The following is a 21,572-nucleotide window of genomic DNA, read 5'->3' as shown; positions in this document are numbered from 1 at the left end:
CTACTTTTTTCCAAAAAGAAGTAGAAAACCCATGCTTAATCTCTACTTCTTTTTTAATAAAAGATAACATATACAACACAGGTTCACCATTTCAGAATTTCAAATTCCACAATTTTATTTTAGGAACTCCTAAACAATTCTTTTTTTGCAGAGGTGATTTCATTTTGAGCATTTTATCGAACAAAAAAAGAGCGTCATCGAGTTAATCGAAACCAACCTTGGATTTGCCATAAGGTAATTGTTCAAGTTGGGGATGAGGACTCGATGAAGAAAGAATAAAGGGGTTAGGGTTAAGTTTAGTGGAGAAGTAAGAAACTGAATGAAATTGAAACAGTGTTGTAAAACAACTACTAGTAGTTACCTAGTGCTAGTGGTAGAAATGGACAAGGGGTGTTTGAACTGAAGCAAGTAGCGAAAGCCCTTCTTTTCGTCATTATTCTCATCATCATCATCTTCCTTGTAATTTATTTTACTTTCCCTTTTCGCCGCCTCACTGTTTTGTTTTACAAACTCTGCCGTGAGTTTAAGCTATCAGCCATTCAGCCTGATTATGATTTTAACAATTATATTATTTTTTCTTCAAAAAAAACCATTATATTATTTTATTAAAGAAAATTGTTAAATTACACGAGAGAAATGAATTTAGAGGTGGGGTGAAATCAAATTAACTGCTCCCCCGTCAATTTTTTATTGTTACACTTGATTTTTTAACAGTTAAATTTATAAAATTTATGAAAATTTGACTAAAATTTATTAATATTTTATAATTGAATAAAAACAATTATATTCTTGAAAAATATATTTAATCTACTTTAATATAGAACTTTTAATTTTTTAAAAAAAATATTTACACTAAATAATAACTGAAATGTATTATAATTTGGTATCATTTTTTTCGTTTGTTTTGATTATCTTCCAACATGATCGTCAAATCTTCTTAATCAAACTATAACGACCATCAAATCTAACAGTCTTTTTGCGGTGTGCTTATGAGCAGATACTAAGAACTCAATTTCATATGTTTAACTACATTTAATTGGCCTCTATTTTTTAATAAAGGCGGGTTTATACCAATCAAAAAGAGTCAATTTTATAATTTTTAGTGTTTAGCATATGACAGGGGCACATATTACAAAAATCTTAGATTTCAATACTAAAATAACCCATTATCGAAGTTTCTGGGTTCAAATCCGCCAACAACAAATATTTATATTATTGTTTATACTTTACCCAGGTTCACAGGTTTAAATGCCAACAACAAATATTTATATTATATTTTGATGATACAAATAAGCTTTCAAATTTAAATTCATATGAGCTTTTTTATAAAAAGTCTTATCTAATTTTATTTAATTCTAATTTTACTATTTAGCACGAGGTATTGTTATATATGATGATGTACTATAGTTATTTAAAATATTGATCATATATGGCTGTTATGTATTTTTTTTTTATCGTAGGTAACCCGCAGCCGCTACCCTTCGGGTGCGCACTGGGTAAACCCTACGGGTTCACGTAATAGCCTGCAAACCACGTGAACCAAGGTAAACCGCATTTAAGCAACAGGCTCTGGCTCAGGAGGCATAATCATAAATTCTCCTCCCGTGGGATTCGAACCTGTGACCAAGAGGTTAGTTTTCCTCTCTTTAACCAACTGAGTCAACCCTTGCGGACATATTTTATATAAAGGTTGTAAAAGTTTTAAGTGAATATTTGAATGCACGTAATCGAGGTATTGTTGTATATTATAATGTACTATAGTTATTTAAAATATTGATCATATATGGTTGTTATGTATTTTATATAAAGGTTGTAAAAGTTTTAAGTAAATATTTGAATGCACGTTCGAATACTACTGTAGTTGTATTTTCTCCCCATTCAATTTAGGGATGTATTAATTTTGTTAAAACTAATATTAATGTAAAATGAAAGAATACCAAAGGAAAATGTTCTTTTTTTTAAAGAAAGGGAAAATTTTCTTAATCTTTATATTAATTTTGTTTTAATTTTATTACTTGATTTTAGGTACTTTTTTCATTAAAATTTTAAGCAAAAATCAAGTTGACAGTTCCTATTCTTTGATGACATTAATCCGAATATACCTAATCACTTGATTACCAAATTAACAAAACTTAAATAATGTATATTTTCATATTTGATTACAAATATTGAATCAAGTAATTTAAGTTAAAAAATCCTAGTTTTCCTACCATTTTTAAAATATATAAAATAAGCGTATAATTTTTTTTAAAGATGATTTAGAAATATCATAGAACTGAAGAACATCTAATACATAAAAATAATAAACAAAATTAAGATCACATGTGCTTTGCCCGAGTTATAAGATAATATGAGTAATTTATAATCCTTGGTTAAAAATTGACAAATTTGATCGGTAAAAAAATGTGACAAATAAATAGGGGCATATCAAAATTTATTTTGTTTAATATATTTAATTATTTTAAAAATATAAAAAGAAAATATAATACACATGAATTTGATCTATGTGCTATATATGCAATTTTGTAAAAGTACAATGTTCTTATTTCATTAAAAATAAAATAGTATGTTTTAGCCTGAAACCCATTATATAACAAAATCCAACTATTTTTAATTAGTTTGATTTTAATTTTATTTTAACATGTATCAGTAGTTTTAGCCTGGTGTATATTATTTTGTTTAATTATGAGACCATTAAACCGACGAATAAATTTTCTTTAGTTCGATTTATAAAAAAGTAATATAGATACGAAATCAATCCTCTAAATATAGAAACATAAGTACCATACCAACTAATCCATTACCATATTTTAATGTTTCAGCGTTTGATGCACGAATTTTTTTATTTAAAATGTTTATTAAATTAAATTAGTTGAAAAGGTAAATATCATAATAAAGGTAAATATCATAATATGCGGGACTCAGGGATGTGACCTGATTGATACTACGTGTTAGGATCAGACACTTACCACTACGCAAATAACTATTTACGGATAAGTCGTAACTATAACATTTATAGTGTAGCGATCAGCACCACGTCTCGACATGTAAAGATGATGGACACCCATCAATATAAATTTGGGATGTCTACTTCTTTTTCGTTTAAATATTTAAAAATGTAGAAGATTCTATTTATATTTAAAATACATATTTATCGATGGTTATAAAATATTTATATTTTAGATCCAACGGGTATAATATCTTTGTTTAAAGATTTAATAATTCGTATATATTGATTTTCAGGGAGCATGACTACAAAATGTTTAAATAAGATCGTATTTATGTATATTTGAAAGGAAATCTTCGATTAATTATTTATTTTGGTATTTGCATAATTTAACATAAAATTTAAAACACGTATATCCTCTCCAAATAGGCATAAATTTAATTGACATAATCAAAAGTGAAAAGCCATATCTAGCAAAATATTTTCAAAAATGTTTTTCAAAATGTATTTATATTTTAAATATAAATACAAGAGATATTTCAATTTGCTGAAATTCAAAATATTTATTTTTAAAGAAATATACTCCAAAACAATGAGATCGTAAAAGAACTATCGAAAATATGATCTTTCTTAGGCTCTCTTGCAATATTAATAAGGCAACAAGTTTGAAAAAGAAATATCAGAACTTGGATATTCTTTAGAAGACTCGTGCTAAATTTATTTCAAAAACAGATGTTTTTAAAAGGGATAAAATATATATCTTTCACTCCATAAATATTTATAAATCCAAAGATATATTTTTAAACTCTTATAAATTTATATTTGATAAAATAATATTAATATCTCATTTTATCCCTCTCCTCATATTTTTTTCAAATCATTTTCTCTCGTATCTCAAATATATTACTTATCGGAGAAAATACTTTTAAATACTTAAAAATATTTCCCACACTCTCAAAATATTTTATATTTAATAAAATATATTCTAAGTATTTATTTTAGCCCAAACTGAGCCAACAATGTCTATATATTTTCATAAAAGATCGTTCATATTTTATTTGGAACAGAACCCTGATTTAATCATTTTAAATTCAAATAAAATACTTACACTTGTTAGAAAATCTTGAAACTTAATATTTGTCACTTAAATGGTATAATCTATGCATGGTTAAAGTTTCGTAATTTTTGAGAAATTTTGTCCGGGTGTGATTTTTCTGGGTGTTGACCAAGACTTTGACCGAGCGTTTGACCAAGCTACCTTTGACTAAAATTGACCAAAACTTGCATATCATCATTTTATGATATTTAGGTAATTATCATATTTTTAGTTGTATTTATTAAAGGATTTTCAAAGTCGTTATATTTAATGGTGTTGATTACTTAATTAACTAAGTAATTAATGATTAATTGAAAAAGCTAAAAACCATTATTATATAATTAATAGTTGCTAGGATTTTTCTTGTTTGTCCTATATACAAGTTGCAAACTAACACACCTTATCCTCCATGTCATCAATCCACAACACTCTCTTCATCCACCATTCATTTTAACTCAATCCCAACCACTCCCTTCACCTAACTCCTTCTATAAATAAACACCCACCCCACCATATTTCACACAAGCTAAGAGCTAATTAATTGCTGGGCATTTTCAAGAAGTATTCTCTCTACACACTCTCTAATATCCAAACCCAAATACTTCATCTCAAAAACCTTTTCTCTTACAAATATATATCATATATTCAAGGTTTTTGATCTTCAAGATTAGTTCCACCAACCAAGCTCCATTAACCCAAATAAAGCTCATCCACGCCACTTTCTTGCCACCCGAAGGGCTGCCCAAGTTCGACCAACAAGCCATAATCGGGCCGAACCTCCGGCGAATTTTTCCGGCGAACTTTTCCGTTCATCTCTTTAAAGTGGTAAACCTCTTAGCTTCCATCCGAGTCTTAACCGCCCACTCCTAATATTCATATAAGAAGCTTAGTACCAAATTCTCTTAATCTATACAAGCTCTTATATAGAATAACTTAAAGAAAAACAAATCTGCACAAGGATTGTTTTCTACAAATTATACACTTTTAAGCACGAAGTGATAATGTTAGATATATTTGATAATGTCATGTCTAATATGATTTGTGTTTAGTTTCCAGATCTTACTTAAATAGGACAAATCAGTACTTAACTGGAAATCAGTACTTATACTAAAGTCGGAACTTAAGTGGTCAGAACTTAAGTTATCAGGAGATATTTATCAGAAGATAATATCAGGACTTAAGAAAACTTTCAGATAAAGAAGGCGACTGATTGAAAGGAAAGAAGATCAAGACAAACGCAAGAAGAGATATGTATGAAGAAGGAATTCTATGAAGAATAGAATACTTGGAAGAAAAGATATTTGTTTGATATATTTTAGGAAGCAGAATTATATTCCATATCAATTAGCGATTATCTTGTAACTGTGTAGTATATAAACACAGACATAGAGTTTACACTATAAGTGTTATCATTATCGAGAATAATATTTATTGTAACCCTAGCAGCTCTCGTGATATTTATTCATCACTGAGAGAGGACAGTTCCATATTGTAACAGAGTTTATTATATTGAATAAAGTATGTTTTCTGTTACTTGAGTTCTTTAATTCGATTTGATTGTGATAAACACTGTATTCAACCCCCTTCTACAGTGTGTGTGACCTAACAAGTGGTATCGGAGCAGATCTGTTAACACACAAACAGTTTAAGATCCAAAAACAATCATGTCTGAAGAAGAAACTCCAACCAAGCCCACCAAAACTGAAGAACCTCCAAAAACTCAAATCCATAGTCGATATGAGACTATTAGAGTTCCCATTCTGAAACCATCTGAATATTCCATATGGAAGGTGAGGATGTCTATGTTTCTGGAAGCTACTGATCCAGAATATCTTGACAGAATCAATGAAGGACCACACAAGCCAACCAAACTCGTTGTTGTAGTTGCAGGTCAATCAACAAAGTCTGTGCCAAAGGAGAAGAGTGATTACACTGCTGAAGATATCTCTTCAATTGCTAAGGATGCTAAGGTACGACACTTGCTGCATAGTGTTATTGATAATGTAATGTCAAACAGGGTAATCAACTGCAAGACTGCAAAAGAGATATGGGATGCTTTGGAGACAAGATACCAGGGAACCGAATCAGTTAAGAAGAATAGGAAGACAATACTCACTCAAGAGTATGAACACTTTGACTCAAAGCCTGATGAGTCATTAACTGGTTTATATGACAGATTTGTCAAACTCTTGAATGATTTATCACTAGTTGACAAGGAGTATGATCTTGAGGATTCGAATCTTAAATTCCTGTTAGCACTTCCTGAAAGATGGGATTTGAAGGCCACCACTATAAGAGACAACTACAATCTTGAAGAAACAACTCTTGATGAAATTTATGGGATGCTCAAGACTCATGAACTTGAGATGGAACAAAGAAGCAAGAGGAAAGGAGGAAAGTCAAGGATAGTTGCTCTTAAGGCTAAGGAGGAATCTCCCAAAGCAGCTACCTCAAGGAAAGGCAAGGGAAAAGCTCTCATCACAAAGTCTGATACTGAGTCATCAAGTTCTGATAGTGATGATGACTCAGAAACTGAAAGTTTTCCTGAGATGGATGCTGATGAAGAGATGATGAAGCTGTGTGCTCTTATGGTGAAAGGAATCACAAGGATTGCATACAGAAAATTCAGGAAGGGAAAGAAATTCTCCTGGAAAGGTGCAAGTTCTGATAAGAAGAGTTTCAGAAGATCTGAAGGCAAATGAGGGAAGTCTGACAGAGGAGATTACACAAATGTCAAATGCTACAACTGTGGTGAGAAAGAACACATATCTCCTGATTGCAAGAAAGTGAAGAGTGACAAAGGCAAGGCTCTTGTCACAAAGAAGAAAAGCTGGACAGACACTTCAGATTCTGAAAGTGAGGAAAACTATGCCTTGATGGCAAATGCTGATAACAGTTCTGATGCTGCTGAGTTAAAGGTACCTCAAACTACTTATGCCTTTCATACTGATGATATTAATGAGTTGAGAAGATATCTTAAAACCATGTTCATTAGTTATAGAGATCAAACTTTAACATGTGAAAGATTAACTTCTGAAAATCTTGCTTATAAAAAGAGGAATGATTATTTAGAAAAAGAGTTAGTCATGTTCCATCAAACTCAGAAAGATAGAGATGATGCTTTTTATGTTAGGGATGAAGTACTTAAAATGAATGAATCTCTAAAAACTGAGTTAGAAAAGGAAAGAGAGATTATCAGAACTTGGACTAACTCTGGCAGAACAACTCAGAATTTGTTAAGTAGTGGAAACTGGAAAGAGGGCTTAGGTTATGAAGATTATAAGAATGATAAAGGAACTGTAGAAATTGAGCCTAAAGTTGTTAAACAAAAGTCAAAGTTGAAACCTGTTAAGTTTGTAGCTGTAAAGTCTGATACTGATAAATCAGAAGTTAAAGAGGAATTAACTTCTGGCAAACTAAAACAGGAAAAGCCAACTGAAGTTAACGTAGGCTTAATGACAAAGAAGCAGCTTAAGCATAAGCTGAAAGATGTTAAGAATGTAAACAAGGTAAAGTCACCTAGGAAAAACAGGAATGGAAAGGAAGGTGTGAATAAAAGTAACGATTACAAACCTGTTCCTAATTCTCCTATAAAAACATGTTATAACTGTGGAAATTCTAACCATCTGGCTTCTTTTTACAGGAAAAATACGAACATAAACTCCTTACCTTCAAAGTCAGGAGTTAAGAGTCAGTTTGTTAGATATAGGCCACAAAATCCTTGTTTTCATTGTGGTAGTTTATGGCATTCCATTTATACTTGTAAGGAATATCATAGTTTGTAGTATGATTATTATCAAATAAAACCTTCTTTAAAGAAAGTTAGCATTGTTCCTTCTAGTGTAAGTTCTGATACAAAGTCTGATAGTGTAAATGCTGATAAGAAAAATGTTAACATAAACTCTGATGCTAAATCCGCTGCAAATGTTAACAAACTTAATAAGGCCAAAGGATCCAAGCAAGTATGGGTCCTTAAAACTAATCATTAATGGTCATTGTGATTGCAGGGTAACAGGAAAAACATCCTAGTTTTGGACAGTGAATGTTCAGGACATATGACTGGAAATAAAGCCATGCTATCAGACTTTGTGGAGAAAGTTGGCCCAAGCGTTTCTTATGGAGATGGCAACATTGGAAAAACCTTGGGATATGACAATATCAATCTGGGGAATGTCATCATTGAAAACTTAAACACAATCTGCTCAGTGTTAGTCAAATCTGTGACAGAGGTTATCATGTGGATTTCTTTGAAGAACACTGTGAAGTTGTAAGCAAATCTACAAGCAAAGTTGTTCTGAAAGGATTCAGGCATAGTAACATTTATGAAGCCAAGATTTCAACAAGTACTGATGGTTCTGCAATCTGTCTGATAAGTAGAGCATCAATTGAAGAAAGCTGGAATTGGCACAAGAAACTCTCTCATTTAAATTTCAATAATATAAATGAACTAGTCAAGAAAGATCTTGTGAGAGGACTGCCAAAATCAGTATTTGCTCCTGATGGTCTTTGTGATTCATGTCAGAAGGCTAAACAAAGAAAATCTTCATTCAAGAGCAAGACTGAATCATCAATTCTTGAGCCTTATCATCTACTACATGTTGATCTATTTGGTCTAGTGAATGTCATGTCTATTGCAAAGAAGAAATATGATATGGTCATAGTGGATGAGTTCACCAGATACACATGGGTGTATTTCTTGCACACAAAAAGTGAAACTGCATCTATCTTGATTGATCAAGCAACTGGATAAATTGGTCAAAGATTCTGTGAAGATCATAAGAAGTGATAATGACACTGAGTTCAAGAATTTGATCATGAAAGAGTTCTGCAAAGACCATGGAATCAAGAAGGAATTTTCGGCTCCTGGAACTCCACAACAAAATGGAGTTGTTGAAAGAAATAATAGAACTCTTATTGAAGCTGCACGAACTATGCTTGATGAAGCAAAGCTACCAACCTATTTTTGGGCTGAAGTTGTGTAGACTGCTTGTTTCACTCAGAATGCAACACTCATTAACAAGCATGGAAAGACACCATATGAGATGGTGAAGAAAAAGAAGCCAAATCTGAAGTATTTTCATGTATTTGGATGCAAGTGTTTTGTTCTTAAGACTCATCCTGAACAGCTATCCAAATTTGATCTAAAAGCTGATGAAGGAATTTTTGTTGGATATCCACCTTCCACAAAAGCCTCCAGAGTCTACAATTTAAGAACAAGGGTTGTCATGGAATCTATCAATGTCCCTTTTGATGATAAGAAGATTACTGGACTTGAAGATTTCATTTATCATGATCAGCTGAGATTTGAAAATGAAGATTTAATTTCTGATACTGTAAATCCTAACAGTCTAAATCCTAACAGTCTAAATCCTGATACTACAAACTCTGATGGATTAAACTCTGATGTTATTGAAATTGTGGTGACTACGCCAAAGGAAGATGCACCTATGCAGGGGGAGCATACTGAAGATCCAACCACATCTCAAGAAGCATCAGAATCTACAACAGGCTCTTCAAGTTCTGATGGGTCAAGTTCTGATAATTCTGGAAACTCATGTTCTGATATTTCTGGAAACTCAAATAATGAAGGATCCAACTCAGAGAGCATAATTTCAGGGGGAGCATCAGAAAATGTTGATGAAGACAGCATGGATCATGGGGGAGCATCCAGTTCTAGAGAAAACCTTCCATCTGCAAGAAAGTGGACTAAATCACATACACTTGACTTAATTATTGGAAATCCTGATGCAGGTGTCAGAATTAGAACAGCTACATCAAATGAATGTCTATATAATTCTTTTCTTTCTCAGACTGAACCGAAGAAAGTGGAACAAGCTCTTCAAGATGTTGATTGGGTGCAAGCAATGCAGGAAGAGTTAAATGAATTTGAAAGAAACAAAGTCTGGACCCTAGTGTCAAGACCAAAGAATAGATCTGTTGTTGGTACAAAGTGGGTGTTCAGAAACAAAATTGATAGTGATGGCATAATAACAAGGAATAAAGCAATGCTGGTCGCAAAAGGATATTCTCAACAGGAGGGAATTGATTATGATGAAACATTTGCACCAATTGCAAGATTGGAAGCCATAAGGATATTTTTGGCTTATGCTGCTCACAAAAAGTTTACTGTCTTTCAAATGGATGTGAAAAGTGCTTTTCTTAATGGAAAATTGGAAGAGGAAGTATATGTTGAACAACCTCCAGGCTTTGTAGATTCCAAACTTCCAAATCATGTCTACAGGCTTGATAAAGCACTTTATGGCCTTAAGCAAGCTCCAAGAGCATGGTATGAGACTTTAGCTCAGTTTCTTCTGGAAAGTGGATTTAACAGAGGAACTATTGACAAAATACTGTTCTACCTCGACCATGGAAAGGACTTACTTTTGGTGCAGATATATGTTGATGATATCATTTTTGGTTCTACAAATGACAGACTTTGCAAGAAGTTTGCCAAACTGATGCAGTCAAGATATCAAATGAGTATGATGGGGGAACTTAGCTATTTTCTGGGCCTTCAAGTCAAGTAGAATGAAGAAGGCACTTTTATTTGTCAATCCAAGTACACCAGAAATTTGCTGAAGAAATTTGGAATGCAAGATTGTTCAAGTGCATCCACTCCCATGGCCACTGCAACAAAATTGGATAAGGATACTGGTACATCAGTAGATATTAATGATTACAGAGGTATAATTGGCTCACTACTCTATCTAACTGCTAGTAGACCTGATATTATGTATGCTACCTGTCTTTGTGCAAGATTTCAAGCAGATCCAAGAGAACCTCACTTAACAGCTGTGGAAAGAATTTTCAAGTACCTTAAGGGTACAGCTGATCTGGGATTGTGGTATCCCAGAGAATAAAACTTTAAGCTAATAGGTTACTCAGATGCAGATTTTGCAGGATGCAAAATTGACAGGAAAAGCACAAGTGAAAGCTGCCAATTTCTTGGAGGCAGATTAATTTCTTGGTTTAGCAAGAAACAAAAGTCAATTTCCACATCAACTGCAGAAGCAGAGTACATTGCTGTAGAAAGCTGTTGTGCACAGATTCTTTGGATGAAGAATCAGTTACTGGATTATGGGTTAACATACTTTAAAATCCCTATTTACTGTGATAATCAAAGTGCTATTGCTGTGACAGGTAATCCAGTTCAACACTCAATGACAAAGCACATCAGCATTAGGTACCACTTCATAAGGGAACATGTGGATGAAGGTACAGTGGAATTGCACTTTGTTCCAACAGATCAACAACTAGCAGATATCTTCACAAAACCACTGTGTGAAGCTACTTTTACAAGATTGGTAAATGAACTTGGAATGGTTTCAGGTTCTTTCTCTAAATCTGCTTAGTTTATGTTCTGATACATCAGATTTTATGATCAGTATTTACAGATATTACTATCTTTGTGTATTCTGTGCTTATATTGGAAATTGTTTAATTGCTAATTATTGTCTGATGTGAAATTCTATACTCTGATAGTGATATGAATGTTTCTGTGACTATTCAACCCAATGAGGATAACTGTACTAGATGCTGACCTAGTAGTCTTTAATATACTAAAGTCTCATGTTTGAAGTAATTATTTATGTGGAAATCTTTTAACACAAGCAAATTCTGATATTAAGCTTAGTTAAGTTTACTTTGTGTATCTTATTACTAAGTCAAAAACTAGAATAGTGCTTCTTATCTGTTAAGTTCTGATGTTAGTAAATCTGATGGATGTACTAAGTGCTGATAAACCTCACTTATCAAAAGAAAAAGGAAAAGAAAAAGGGAATAAAATCAGGTACTCCTTTGAGATCTAGAGTAAAAATATGGAAGGGAAGACCCAAGTGCATTGCTGTTATTAAGTAATATGCATCAGAAAAGCAAAATATAAATTTTTCTTGGTAACTTTTCACACTCTATGATTACTGGAGAAATACTCTGATAATAGCATAAATTCTAATAAGCAGTCGTAACTCACTTACACTGAGAAGCCACTGAAAAATGGAATTTCAAAAGATGCATAAAATGAGGACAAAACAGTTGAGGTGGACTCATGCATGAATTCATTCTAAAGTAGACCTCAGAATACTAACAGATTTTGAGCAAAGTTCTTAGTTATACCTTATTTCTAAGATGTACTGAAGTGAATCAGACCTTAATCTTTATCTAATATTTCGCTTATTGCACACACATACACTCCATATGAATGATGAAAATTACTGTGGTGATAAATGTTATTTTAGATGAACAGTTTAAGTGTCAGATGCATAAATTATGAGGATAAGTTATGATGAAAGTTCTGATGATTAAGTTCTGAAGAAACGAAATCAGAATTTGTGTGAAAAATTAAAGAAATAGGCATTCACCTTTCGAGTTAAGAAATCATGTTCTGATGACTGTTAAGTTCTGATATAAGTCTAAGTTCTGATATTAAATCCTGATTCTTTACTTGACTTATTTGTGGTTAAAATCTGAAACAGTCATATTTAAAATCAGAATATACTTAGGTGAGATATAAACAATCAACATAATTTGGGTTAGTGGTACTCGTATATGCACAATAATTTTTACTTGTTTAGTGTGCTCATTAACTCCTGTTTTAAGCTTCCAATGGCTGTCCTTATTACTCATCAATCTAGGGACTCGAGGGGTCATCATTTTTACTTGGAATTGTTGCCCAGTCCTCCCGTCCCTTGGTATTCCATTGGCTATTTAAACCATCGATTCATTCCAGCCAAAACATTCTTCACTTTATCACTCTCTTTTTATTCATATCACCAAAAATGGTTCGTTTTAACATATTCTTGAATTATGAAACTTTCACTATTGAGTTAAGTTGTGCTTACTGGCAGCAGGAGTGGCATGTCACTGCCATTCCTGATGAACTCTGGGATTCGGTTCCACAAGAGGTTCACACCGAACTCTTATTTTTATCAATGGAGTATCATCTCCATCTTGATAGATTGGAAGAAGAAAGGAGAGAAGCTCTCCGTCAGCAAGAACGGATTATCCGTCTTGCAGTGCTCTTCGTCAGCAGCAGAAGGAGTTAGTCGTTAGGCTTCTTAGCTTAGGACTAAAGCTGTTGATGTTAGACATTTTAGACTAGGACAATCTTGTAATTTTATGCATGTAATTTAAGTTTCATGAAATATATTTGCTTAATATATTAATGAAATTTTATCTTTTTGCAAGATTTAGTCTCTGAGTCGTTTCATATTCTAATGACATATTAAATCCTGATACTAACCATATTCTGATGACCTTTTTAGCTCTGATACAAATCAAATTCTGATTCTGACGTGGCAGTATTTATTTACTTGGTTTATTTATGGTCATTCTCTCATTGGTCATATTTTTACAGAATATTGGTAAAGCAGTAATAATAATTTATTTAGTGGGAACAGTTTTAAAATTTAAAATAAAACTGAGCGTCCTTGATTAATGGGATTACTTGGTAAATGGAACGGTTTTTCTCCTTGAAAAACTACATGTGATAAGTAATGATTACTGAATACCCGTGCCCATTAATTATCTTTTACTGCTGCATGTCTGACAGGTCTCGAAGGTTATTTTTTTGTGATAATTAAAAGAGAGAAAAGATTGTAAAATCTTTTATTTACCTTCATATTTTATCTCTCTCTTTTTACTTTTATTCTCTCTCACATCTACTGACGATTTTTCATACAGACATTTTATCAAACACCTTACAGGCAATTTTCTTTCTCATGTATTTCTCATGGTACCCAAGGACATAATTTTTGATGGAGTTACGTTTGTTCCTAATAACTTCTACGCTATTTTTAGCAAGTCAGAAGCCCCATCTGAACTTCACTTCACTCAGGACTTTCTTGCTAGTTCTGATATTGGGTATGCTCTGACCGAACCTGAAGCAGTCTCTGGTACTCAAGTACTGGAGTTCTGGAGAAGCGGTGTATATGATGATGGTGGTGCTCAAGGGTCCCCAAGTATTATTTTTTCATTAGGGAGGATGAGTATGTTGTGACATTGTCTACGGTTCGACAAGCACTGCAGCTACCTGAGAATTGTGTTTATTCTACTGTTGAAGAACCAGTTCTTCAAAACATGATGGCCAGTCTGGGATATGAGAAGACATTGGCAAAGCTGGGCCAGTTGAAGAGATCTTTCATAAGGAGGGAATGGAGTTTCTTCTTTGACTGCATTACCAAGGCTTTTGCAAACAAATGTTCCAATTTTGATGTAATTCCCATCTTCAGCCAACAAATCGGGTATGCTCTCATAAATCAAACTGATTTTGACTATGCAAGTGTTGTCTTAGGTTTTATTGGGGATAGAATGACAGAAGATAGAACTACTGTTTATTTTGCCAGATTCTATCAGCTTATCTACAGTTTTTGTTGTGATAATAAGCCCCAATCTGCTAGTGAATTAATTTCATCATTCAGACTAGCTAAAAGAGCTTTTAATGACTTATTATCTACTGATAATAAGAAGGTTGTGTTAAGACCCTTCCTAATTCCTTTATATGTCAAACAAGCCTTAATAAACTACAATCCAGTTAAATACGCTGAACTATATCCTGATGTTCAACCATCCGAACCTCATCCATCAACACCTACCACCTCTACTCAACCACCTCAAACTTCTCAACCTCAACCTTCAGATCCTACAGTGCAGCCTTCATCTTCCAAACCTAAGAGGACTAAGAAAGTACCTCAGACACAACAGAAGAGAAGGAGATTCATTCTGTGAGATGAATCAGATGCTAAGGAACAGGTTCAATTTCAGAACCTGTTGTTGTAGAAGCTGAGAAGGTCTCCTCTCAGAAGGATGTTGATATTGGGAGTTCCAGGCCCCTAAAAAGGCTTAGAAAGTGTAATTCTGATGATACAGCTCCTAAAGACTCCTCAAAAGCTAAAAGATTCAAATCATTGGCAAAAAGGCCTGAGGATTCTGGTAAAGGAATGGAAGCAGCAGCTAAGGAAGGGGATCAGGAATCTCTGATCTCACAAGACCCTGTTGAAGCTCACAATTCTCCTAGTGATGATCCAGACCTTCATGCAACTCATCAATCTCTAGTACATGCTGATAACCAGGGGCCAGGTGATGAAATTGACATCCATAACTTGGAAGTGCCTCAGGTTTTGCATCTAGAAGCTCCACTAGCTCCAATCACTTCACCTACAACACCACTTCTTGATGCTGGTTTTAATCCAGAATTGCCTACAACACCTTCTCTGCATCTAGATACTGAAGATCAGATTTTAGGTGAGCATCAGAATATGGTTGTTGATCAGAACTTAATTGAAGATCAGCCCTTAGAGGATGATGTTGAAGCTTCAATAGCCTCTCATACTATTCTTTTATCAGAAGATGCTGCTGATGCTGATTCTACAAGTTCTGATGCTGCTAATGATGAAGTTACTGGTGAAGCTGCTGCTACAAATGTAGATGCTGATGCATCTGGTCCATCAGGACATGCACCTCAACTAACTATTCATAAAGCTGAGATAGTCAAGAAGTTTGTTAAAGGGGAAGCACCAGTACCTTGGAGTGAAACTCCTAGAGGACAGGAGTGGACAAAGGAGTGGAACACAGTTACTTTTGTTCCTTCTGAAAAGATTCTTGCTGAGCATCTTGCAAAAGCTGATAAAATGCTGATCAATGATGATTTCAAGACACAGCTGAGAGTTACTGCATTGAGTACAAGGCACCTTCAAGGTCAACACTCAATCACTCATGACAAGGTGAATAAAATTCAAGAAAACTTGAACCAGCAAGATATGAATCTGAAACTTGAAAAGAAAAGGTTTTTCCAACCTACCTTTGACAGAATTGCCTACATTGAGAAAACCCAAGAGAAGCAACAGTCTCAGATTGATGAAATTTTGAAAAATCAAGCTTCTTATCAAAATCAACTCAATGAGATCCAATCCTCAGTGGAATTGCTTGTCTCTCTTTTGTTACCTGCTGATACCAAAAAGGGGGAGAAAGTAATTAAGTCCAAATGCAAACCTATTAAGACACTGAAGGGAAAGGATGATGGAAAAGATGATCCGGGAAACTCTGGAATGGGTGGAGGTCATGGTCAAGGTAAAGGTCTTTCATCATGTAGAACTGGAACTATAAGTCTAAAAACAAGTTTTGATACTGGGAGAAGAATAACTTCTGATACTGGTAAAAGGATAAGTTCTGATGAACATCTGGAACTTGATGAGGAGATTTCAAGACAGTTATTTCTGAAAGAAAATCCGGGAATGGACTTTGAAAGTCTAAAGGAAGAAGAAGCTAGACTTAAGTTAGAAAAAGTCAACTCCAAATCTGAAGCTTCTGTTGTTGAAAAGAAAATTCCTAAGGCTAAAGGCATTGTGATAAAAGAAAGAGTAAATCCTGATGCAACCAAGGCCAAATCACAAATGCAGATAGATCCAAGGTCCAAGGGCAAAGAAAAAGTTGGTGAACCTGTAAAGGTTTATGTGCCTCTTATGGATGAAGAAATATCTGTTGAGGATGCTAATCTTACTCTGGTTTCAAAGAAGATTTTTCAAACAACCTCTGACATTGCTCAAGTTGTTCAGAGTCAAGATATAGTAAGTTCTGATATAACACTGAAGCAAGCAACCTCTGACATAGCTCAAGTTAGCTTGATATCAGAAGATAAGTTAAAGGAAACCTCTGACATTGCTCATGTTAAATCCTCAAAGCTACTCCTACCGGGATTCACTAAAGCTAAACAGACTCAACCTTTGAAGACTGCAACAAGTGGTTTTGAAGCAAGAGTGGTTACAGGAAAGGAAGCAAAAGATAAATCTGGATTGGGTAGTGCTGATGAAAGAAGAGTGCAGAACACAACCAATGATCCAACTTCCTTAAGTGAACCAGGTGTTGGAGCAACTCCTGAAAGATTGAATCAGCTTGAATATGTACAGATGGTTTACCATACCTTCTTGAAAGAACATATCTTGTTATATTTCATGACAGATGGAAGGGTTTACCACATAAGGGAAAATGCTATACCACTGAAGTATTTTGAGAAATTAGAACATGTTCTATTCTTACTTCAAGTGAAGAACAGATTAACAGAAAGTGCTGCAAATTATTTGAAGACTCAAATTTAGAGACAGAAGAAGCTTTATTCTGTGAAGTCTGACAGCACATACTGTCCCAAGTACAGAGATCACAAAGGTGATATTGTTGAGATGAAGCCTAACTCTGCTAAGATTATAACTACCTTTCTGGGTTATAAGGCTGTAGAATTCAATCTTGAGTCTGACAAGGCATATTTGATCAGACTGGATCAGGACATAAGGAAAGCTAAAATAAATGATCTCAGGGCTGCTATCTTTCAAATTGGTGAAGATACAGTTGAATTGAAGAATGCTAAAAGGAGGATGATTGATGAACTTAAATATGTTGAGAGATGTTTGTTAAAGAACTATCTTAGAACAACTCCTGACATCAAAGAGATCAGTAATTGAAGCCAAGTCAAGATCTACAACTGCTTAAATTCTGATGTGTATACAGACTGAAGCTGTTATCGCAAGTTAAAGTTGGTAAAGCTTTAAGGACTGTAAGTTGTAGTTTTCTAGTCAAATTCTCATGCATTTGTACTTAATGTTTTTGACATCATCAAATATCTGTTAAACTTGTATATTATACTAATTTACAAGTTGGGGGAGATTGTTAGATATATTTGATAATGTCATGTCTAATATGATTTGTGTTTAGTTTTCAGATCTTACTTAAACATGACAAATCAGTACTTAACTGGAAATCAGTACTTATACTAAAGTCAGAACTTAAGTGGTCAGAACTTAAGTTATCAGGAGATATTTATCAGAAGATAATATCAGGACTTAAGAAGACTTTCAGATAAGGAAGGCGACTGATTGAAAGGAAAGAAGATCAAGACAAACGCAAGAAGAGATATGCATGAAGAAGGAATTCTATGAAGAATAAAATACTTGGAAGAAAAGATATCTGATTGATATATTTTAGGAAGCAGAATTATATTCCATATCAATTAACGATTATCTTGTAATTGTGTAGTATATAAACACAGACATAGGGTTTACACTATAAGTGTTATCATTATCGAGAATAATATTCATTGTAACCCTAGCAGCTCTCGTGATATTTGTTCATCAATGAGAGAGGACAGTTCCATATTGTAACAGAGTTTATTATATTGAATAAAGTCTGTTTTCTGTTACTTGAGTTCTTTAATTCGATTTGATTGTGATAAACACTGTATTCAACCCCCTTCTACAGTGTGTGTGACTTAACAGATAATTTCATACAACGCCTAGTTTATATTCCTTACTAGCACTGTTAAGTGGCATTTATGACACTTTATAATGCTCTAATAAGTTTTGAATTGATGCATTTGTACTCAAGATGTTAAGTGTTTTAACGTGTTTTCGAGTGTTTTTGCATTTCAGGCATTATCTAGGTAATCAGGTGAATTAACATTGTTTTGGTGCTAATATAGTGTCTAGGTGGTGTTGGAATAAAAGCTCGCGAAGTCCGGATCGAGGCTGCAAGAAAAGGAAATAGAAAAGAAATATTTTTTGGCAGAAGCCCAGCCCGCCCGCGCTGATCAAGCGCGCGGCCGTGCCAGAACTTCAGAGAGCCAGCGCGCCCGCGTTGATCAAGCGCGCAGCCGCGCCAGGTCGGGATGCAGAATTCCTGTTTTAAATAGAAGATTGATTTTCTGGGGTTCTATGCTGATCAGGGCTACTATATAAACAACTCTAGGTCGCTTTTAATAACTAATCAAGAAGGAGACACTTCAGAGCTGAGGAGAAGACGACAAGAGACCTATAGCACAAATCAAGAAAGGCAAAGACGATCTAGTTTATTCTTCTGAATCTTTGTTTTGAGTTGTAATTTTGGATGCTCGTTTCTTATTTTGTTGAACCTATACTCTTGTGTTATACTCTGTTATTTATTCGTTATAAAGACAATGTTTGTTATATCATATTTTCATCGGAACCCACGTTGATGATGAGTCTGATTATGGCCTAATCGTTGTCGTGGGGTTCTAGCGAATTTATTTATGGATTTCTTTAGTTAAATTGTTTCGATACCTTAATATGTGGTGATTGTATGATATCCTAGTATTGGTTGCGCGTATTCGTCTTATAAGCATCTCGAACTTATAAAAATAGTGTGTTAATTATTAATGAAACAAAAGTGAAATTAAGGATTTAGAACTTGCCATACTAGCATAGGTTCATGTTTTTATTATGCATGATTCGTAGGTAATTTTAACCATCTTACTTGCCCTGTATAATCAAGATAGATAACTTGTGCTTAAACCGTTATGTTGTCAAATTCTATAGACATATAGGGTCTCAATATAATTGGTATCTATTCAGCTTCTATCTCTTTTGTGGATGTCTGGTAGTATGGTACCCGTGCAACGAAAGTTGGCGTTTATTAGTTTCGAGTTGTCTGATTAGTGTCATCATCATTGCATGCTAGGGTTAAGGACAATAAGGCTATTGAATGAAGTATTTAATGAATCTAGAATCCCACGTTAGTCATATATATTAATTCAATTAATAGTAATCTCATAGTTATAATTATTATTTAATCCTTAGTTATAAACAACCTCAATTTGTTATCGTCTTAACATTGAATAATAAACCTACATTATTGCTTAAGTGCGTGAATTAATTAGTTAACCAATACAGTCTCTGTGGGAATGAACTAGAAAAGATTCTATACTACTTGCGAACTCGTATACTTGTGTGTATTATTAGCGCTTGTTTAGCGACTAACAAGTTTTTGGCGGCGCTGCCGGGGACTGCAATGTTAATTTATAGTTTATGTGCTTTCCATCAGTGGTCGTTAAAGTTCATTGACTCGGACATTGTTACTTATCTGTTTCCTTGTCTTATTTCAGGTAATCTAGCGAGGGTGTATGCATACGCCTTCGCGTACTCGTAAGAGAACACTGGATAAAGCCGATGAAGAAGTTGTGGTAGTTCTAAGGAAGTTTTGGAGGAAGAAAAGAAGGTAGAAGAAGAAGAGAAAGTTGAAGAACCAGCTTTATTAGAGATGGGTGATCAAGTGGAAAATCCTAAGGCTTTGATGGACTATTCTCAGCCTAAGATTAATGATATTCATTTAAACATCATCAGACCAGCCATCAGGACTAAAACTTTTGAGATCAAGTCAAGCACGATTCAGATGATACAGAACTCAGTCCAGTTTGGGGGTTCTCCTACTGAAGACCCCAACATGCACATCAGGGATTTCATCTAGATCTGCGATACTTTCAAGTTTAATGATGTGACTGAAGATGCTATCAAGCTACGCCTCTTCCCATTCTCTCTGAGGGACAAGGCTAAGTGCTGGTTACATTCTCTACCAGTAGGGTCTATCACCACTTGGGAGGATCTTGCGCAAAAGTTTCTCACTAAATTATTTCCCATGGCGAAGACTGCTGCAATCAGGAATGCTCTTACCCAGTTTTCTCAGCAAACAGGAGAATCTATGTGTGAGGCTTGGGATCGATATAAGGAGATGGTAAGGAAGTTCTCACACCATGGCATGCCTGATTGGATGATTATTAACTGCTTCTATAGTGGATTGGGTGCTACTTCTAGACCCATGCTTGATGCAGCATCAGGAGGAGCCTTGTGGGCTAAGAGCTACTATGCAGCTTATAAACTTATTGAACTAATGGCTGCTAATGAGTACCAGAATCCTTCCCAGAGACTGACTCTGGGGAAAGTCGCAGGAATTTTGGAGTTGGACGCAGCCACTGATATCGCTGCCCAACTTAAGGCTTTGACGATGAAGGTGGACACTTTGGCTAATTATGGAGTTAATCAAATCGCTAGTGTTTGCGAGCTTTGTGTTGGTGCCCATGAAACTGATCAGTGCGCAATTTCTAGTGAATCAGCTCAGTCTGTGAGCAACTTTCAGCGATCGCAGCAACCAGTGCCAGCCACCTAATATCCCAACAACCGCAATCATCCTAATTTCAGTTGAAGCAACACTCAGAAGTCAGAACGCGGTTCAACAGCCTTATCAGCAATATCCAGCTAAACAGTACAATCCCCTTGGTTTTCAGCAACCACAGTATGCACCTAGACAACAACTCTAGCTGCAACAAGCCAATGAAAAATCTGAATTAGAGGAGTTGAAGCTTCTGTACAAGAGTCAAGTAATTTCTATCAAGACCTTGGAAAATCAAATTGGGAAAATTGCCAACGCCTTGCTAAATCGTCAGCCTGGTACACTACTAGTGCGCTGAAGTATCAGGAAAGAGGGAAGTTAAGGAGCAGGTAAAGGCAATCACTTTAAGGTCTGGAAAGGTTGTGAATCCCGAACAAACTCAAGAGTTGACTGAAGAAGTAGGGGCTGAGAAAGAAGTAGAGCAGCATGATGAAGAAGTGGAACCAAGGAAGACTACTATTGAGCACCCTCCGCCTGTGGGTAATAGATGGGAGAAACAGGTCTATCCTCCACCGCCTTTTCCTAAGTGGCTGCAGAAGAAGAAGCTAGACAAGCAATTTGAGAAGTTTCTGGAGGTGTTCAAGAAAC

General features: G+C 34.6%; 1 non-coding gene across 1 annotated transcript; it reads right to left on the bottom strand.

The window, feature by feature from the left end:
* Window positions 1-20,468: 20,468 nt before the first annotated feature.
* LOC141682937 (small nucleolar RNA R71) lies at window positions 20,469-20,575 on the bottom strand. Its single transcript, XR_012560013.1, has one exon. It is a non-coding gene; the product is annotated as a small nucleolar RNA R71 (small nucleolar RNA).
* Between the last annotated feature and the right edge of the window lie 997 nt (window positions 20,576-21,572).

The sequence above is a fragment of the Apium graveolens genome, chromosome 1 (assembly GCF_009905375.1).
Source record: "Apium graveolens cultivar Ventura chromosome 1, ASM990537v1, whole genome shotgun sequence".
Taxonomy (NCBI): Eukaryota; Viridiplantae; Streptophyta; class Magnoliopsida; order Apiales; family Apiaceae; genus Apium; species Apium graveolens.
This window is presented reverse-complemented; position numbering and strand designations above follow the sequence as displayed.